At 33.4% G+C, this 5,815-nt stretch overlaps 1 pseudogene; it reads left to right on the forward strand.

Annotated features, from left to right (window-relative positions):
• Positions 1-1,135: 1,135 nt before the first annotated feature.
• LOC149511985 (zinc finger BED domain-containing protein RICESLEEPER 2-like) lies at positions 1,136-3,581 on the forward strand (annotated as a pseudogene).
• The last annotated feature ends 2,234 nt before the right edge of the window (positions 3,582-5,815 follow it).

Genomic DNA, 5,815 nt, shown 5'->3' on the forward strand with positions numbered 1-5,815 from the left:
ATGTAGCCCTTTCTCCTCTCTCTAAAAGGTAAGCTCGTTCCACCCATTCGACGTTTGCAGTAGCTTGAACAGAACCCGATCCCTCAACATAGCCCTTTCTCCATGACATACTTTTTGAGTGCCATTTTTTTATTAAATGTTTTTATGTTAGGCTTCCAATTCATGCTAAAAGGTGGTTTAAATAAGAATGCCTTAATTAAATACCCTTATGAATGCCTAAATTAAATACCCTTATGAATATTGTGGGGATGCAGATCGAGAACAACAATGAAAGGGGGCAAGGTGTTATAGCTATTTGTTAGTATTGATATTCTCAATTCTGATTTGTTTGTCAAACACTATCATATTATACTTTTATTTTTGTTGCAAACTTGTGAAAAGCAATATGTTCTTTGTGAAGTTGCATTTAAATACTGAATTTTGTAAACCAAAAGTCTTTATATTATTAGCAAGAAAGTAATTGAATTTGGGCCACTTCAAGACTTGCACAATACGCTTTATCAGTAGAAAAACTTTTGGATGGTTCATATTATTTAACAAAAAAAAAAAAGGTTATTGGCTCTATTGTTTTTAGTCATAATCATAATTTGAGCTTCCATATAGTTCATCACTAATTTATTGGGGACTGTTTAATGTGAATACTTTTCTTCTTTATGAATATTAGATTTGTTAGAATATAACCTGACACTTATTTCTAATGAGATTGAGTTAATGTTATATAACTACTAAATAGGCATGTATAATTGTAAAAATTAATAAGAAATATTCATTTTAAGAAATTGATTTTAGAAATTGAAATTATTATCGAAGTAGGTAATCTTAAATTTATTAAAATTCCTACAATATTAGTATATTTTCCTAAAGAATAAAATTTTATACTCTTCCAATAATTTGTTCTCGCAACTTGTTTAGCATGTTTCTGGCAATAAAATTTATCGCACATGTTTCTAACAACTTGTTTGCCTTATTGTTTGATCCTAAAATTATATTATTGTTTTGATTTGTCTTTTTTTTTTTTTTTTGCTATAGGGAACTAAACATGTCATCAACCACACCGGATATCTCTTCTATACCAGTTCAGCCGACAATAAATTCTTTTACTAGTCGAATTGTGTCAGGTGATGGTAATGATTCAATGAATGAAGCTTTAGATGCCACTAATGGTAACACAGATAAAACACCAGTCATTGATGCCAATGATAGAGAATGTGATAATGCTGACCCTGAAGAGTGTGAAAAAAGTAATGAGAAAAAGAGGCAAAAGACATCTGTTGTTTGGTCAGAGTTCAAAGAAGTCACTCTTTCTGATGGTTCAAAAAAAAAAGTGTGTCCATTGCAAGAAGAAGCTAGCAATAAATACAAGTAAAAGTACAACTCAATTTAAGAGGCATTTAATAACTTGTGTTAAGAGAAAAATTTTTCAGAATCAACAATAAATGATCAACTTTCAGCCAGTAAACACATATGGTGATGTACAAATACTACCTGCTCTCACAGATGGCAAGTTTGATATGGTAAAGATGAGAGAAGCAGCTGCACATTGGATACTTATGCACGAGCATCTTTTTTCGATTATAGAAGAGGAAGGTTTTAACATGATGCAAAAACGTGGGATGCCTGAATGGGAAAAGGTATCACGCAATACTATTAAAAAGGATTGCATGCAAGTTTATGAAGCAGAAAAGAAGAAATTAAAGGCATTGTTGAAGACTGTCAGCAAGATTAGTTTGACAACAGATTTGTGGAAATCAAGTAATCAAAAGATTGAGTACATGGTTCTTACAGCACACTTTGTAGATTCTAATTAGATATTGCAAAAGCGTGTTATTAGCTTTGTTCACATACCTCCTCCTCGTCGTGACGTTGAGATTGCTGATTGTATTTTTAAGTGTCTAAAGGAATGGGAAAATGAAAACAAGGTGTTTACACTTTCTGTGAACAATGCTTCAAGCAATGATGTGGCGATTAAAATTCTTAAAGACACTTTTTCAAGAAATAGGATATTGCTTTGTGGAGAAAAATTATTTCATGTTCGGTGTTGTGCACATATCTTAAATCTCATGGTTCAAGATGGCCTTTCTGAGATTAAGAATGTGATTGGTGATGTTCATGAAAGTGTCAATTTTATTAATCAAAATGAGGTAAGACTTAACTCATTTTCTGACATAGTATAGCAGTTATAGTTACTTGATGGGAAACTCATTCTCGATTGTAAAACACGTTGGAATTCGACATTTGAGATGTTGTCGATTGCAATCAAATTCAAAAAAGTGTTTTCTAGACTCAAAGAGCGAGAATCTCATTATGAATGTTGTCCAAGTCATGAAGATTGGAAAAAAGTGGAGAAAGTTTGTGAGATTTTAGAAGTTTTTAATTCAGCCACTAAAATCATCTCTGGAAGTGATTATCCAACTTCAAACCTGTTTCTGAATGAAGTTTATCGTGTGAAAATGTTGTTGGATAAAAGGATGAATGATGAAAATGAATTTGTTCAAGCAATGGTTCGTAAGATGAAGAGTAAATTTGATAAGTATTGGGGAGAATGTAATTTGTTGATGTCTATAGCAGCAATCTTGGATCCAAGGTGCAAAATGAGGGTGATTGAGTTTTGCTTTCCTCGAATGTACCCTGATAGAGAAGCAAGAAAAAATATTGCTAAAAAAAATATTGCTAAAGTTCGAGATGCCCTTTATGAGATTTATGATGAATATGCTCGTGAGTATCAATTTGGCAATGAGCATAGTGCTGAAACTCAAGTGCATGATAATGGTATTAGAGGTATGAATATAGAAGCTTCTTCTTCTGGTTGGTTTGAATTTGCAAATTATGTAAAATCAGTTGAAACTACTCAACCACAACAATGTGATTTAGATGTCTACCTAGCTGAAGGCTGTTTTATCTGTGAAGGAGATTCCACTAAGTTTCATGCTTTGGAATGGTGGAAAACGAGCACTTTGAAGTATCGTATTTTATCCAAGATGGCTCGGGATATACTTGCTATTCCTATCACTACAGTGGCTTCAGAAGCTATCTTTAGTGCAGGAGGTAGAGTTATTGATACTTATCGTACTTCTTTATCTCCTGACACAGTGCAAGCATTACTTTATGGAGGAGATTGGTGTCGGAATCTTCATGGAGTGAAGAAGAAGAACAAAGTAGTTTTTTTTATTATTATTTTGTTATTAGGTGACTATCATTGCTTTAATCTAACTTTTAACTATTATTTTCCTTTACTTTATCTATGTAGAAAGAGAAGAAATCAATTGAGATTGCACTCAAAATCCCCTAAAGTGAGGATATCTAATGTCTTCTATACACGTATGAAATATTATTATTAAATACTTTTAATTTGTCACAACATTACTAAAGAAAAATAGGTAGTAACTAGTCTAGATTGAGCTTTTTGCATTTTAATTTACGAACCATAGGTTAACTAATGATAGAAACTCATGTTAAGGTAATTGACAAGATACTGTTTATATTTTTTTGCATTGATTATAAGACAACTGACAAGATAAAATCCATGTTGATGCTAATGTTAAAAATTTAAAGTTATTGATCATTGTAATAATATTACAATCTTTTTCTTGCATGGGTACTTTTATCATTATTCTTATTGTTAATTATAATTTCTTTGTTTTATAATTATTCTTTTGTGTAAGTTTATTGAAAAGCAATATGAGCCCAATGTTCATTTTAAGACATAATATTGTGAAGGCAGCATATGTATTATTGTTGGTTTGTTGTAACTTATTTGTGAACTTATTTGCGAACTTATTTGCTTGGATATTTAATATCTTTCAATTAGGATTTTAATTTCTAAGTTCATTATGTCTTATATTTGTGTGTTGTATTTGAATCATTTAATGAGACTTTTATTTGCTTAAATTTGGTTGTTGTGTAAGTTATTATTATTATTGTTGTTGTTGTTATTGTTGTTGTTGTTATCTTGAAAATATAATATTTATTAGGTTTGATAAAAATTAGTTGTAAAAGATCTCGAGCTCGAATAATCGAGTTTTTTTTCGAGTATAAAAATCGACATTTTTTTTTATATATTAATCGAGCTTAATCGAACGAGCTCGAATAGCTCGATTTCGAATACGAATCGAGTTCGAGCTAGAAAAATGAAACTCGATCGAGTTCGAACCGAGTATCGAGCAGCAAGTTTAAAGTCGAACTCGAGCTCGACTTTATCATCGTATCGGCTCGACTCGACTCGACTCGATTACACCTCTAACTGCATATAGGCTTGCATTGAGTCTAGAAAAATAATGTTTTAATATTTTCTCCTTCATCTTATCGCTTTCATCTAGTTGAATTTGATATCGAGTTGCGGATCACAATTTTTTCTTCAGTCAATTTTGTGTCTTCAAGCCAGCTGGTTCCAGCTCAGTGGTATCCTGTAGCTGAGTTATCAATTTTCTCCCTTTGTCTCTTATACTTGTTAGCATCATTGACCTTGAACACTTGATAACAAATTACTTAATTCATAATCTCAGTAGAATTCTCAGCACATCTCCTTTTTGTGCAATTAGCTAGCAGTAATTATTCAAATACACAATGGACAAAATGAACCTAAGCGCAATTAGTTGTCGAAGCGCGTCGTCTGGGTGCTCCCAATCAAAGCAATGAACAAAGTGTGCCACCACAAGCCGAGCCATAGTGGGACCCAGTTGCTTTCCAGGGCAGCCTTTACAGCCAGAACCGAACGGGATTAGTTGCAAGTTGTGTCCTCGGATGTCAATGTCACTTAATAAATATCTATGGAAAAAGCTTCTGGGCCAAGGACCCATAGGATGATGAAGATTCGAAATTATTGGGCATGTGAAAGCCATTAACTATGTAGTCTGCCAGAGCCCCACGAGGGACCAACAACGGTACCTTAAGTTTTCTCTCGCAACCATATCCAAGCAGTCCAATTTCTCTACATCAAATTCTTCCACCATTCTTTGCAGACCCACCACATTTTCCAACTCTTTTTGGACTTTATTCATTACCTGTGGAAGCTTGATGAGTTCGGATAGTGTCCATTCAATTGCAGTTGCTGAAGTGCCATTGCAGCCACCACCACAAGGATGTCCTGCAAGGGAATTGTCGGCAAGAAGTACGGTTTCTAGATTCAAGGATACCGTGAAAATTAGAGAAGAAAAATGTAGATTTAATGGTTTTAAATTTCAAGTCCTATTTTTTATCTTTGGGAAAATCAAATATTGTTTGTTGAGATGTGGGAGATCAGTACCAAGATTATGGCTTCAATATTGTCTCACTCGACACGGAACTCAGTTTCTTCTAACCCGTGAATTTCGACATAATATTAACAAAGTCTTTGGTTTCGTTATCATCTTTGAATTGAACATGCCCATCAATTATCTTTACAAAGAATTTATCAAACACCATGGAAAACACTTTCATGGGCTTTGCTAGGTCTTAAAGATCAAGTGCTTTAATTTGAGGAATATAATCAGCTAAATTAAAAGCCGCTCCTAGTTGCATTCCTTGATCTCTAATTACAGCTTTGAAGCCCTTCTCATCAAAATCATCATCCAAATATCTTTCTAAGCACCATTTTACAAGTCATGTCAGTAGAAGAGATGGGAACTTAGCATTAAGAGTGCACATCTTTGATCTTACGCATGTTGCGCCAGACCCGTATGAAAAAAGGGAGAAGTTCTGCTGATTATAAGCTATATATATATATATATATATATATATATATATACTTGCTAGCTTCAAAAGATGGCGTGATAGCAAAAACAAGGTCGTATGCAACAATTATATGCACCAGGCCAAAGCGCAAGTGCATGATGGGCCA

This window comes from Durio zibethinus, chromosome 24, assembly GCF_047325235.1.
Source record: "Durio zibethinus cultivar Kanyao isolate XHJ-2024 chromosome 24, ASM4732523v1, whole genome shotgun sequence".
NCBI classification, from domain to species: domain Eukaryota; kingdom Viridiplantae; phylum Streptophyta; class Magnoliopsida; order Malvales; family Malvaceae; genus Durio; species Durio zibethinus.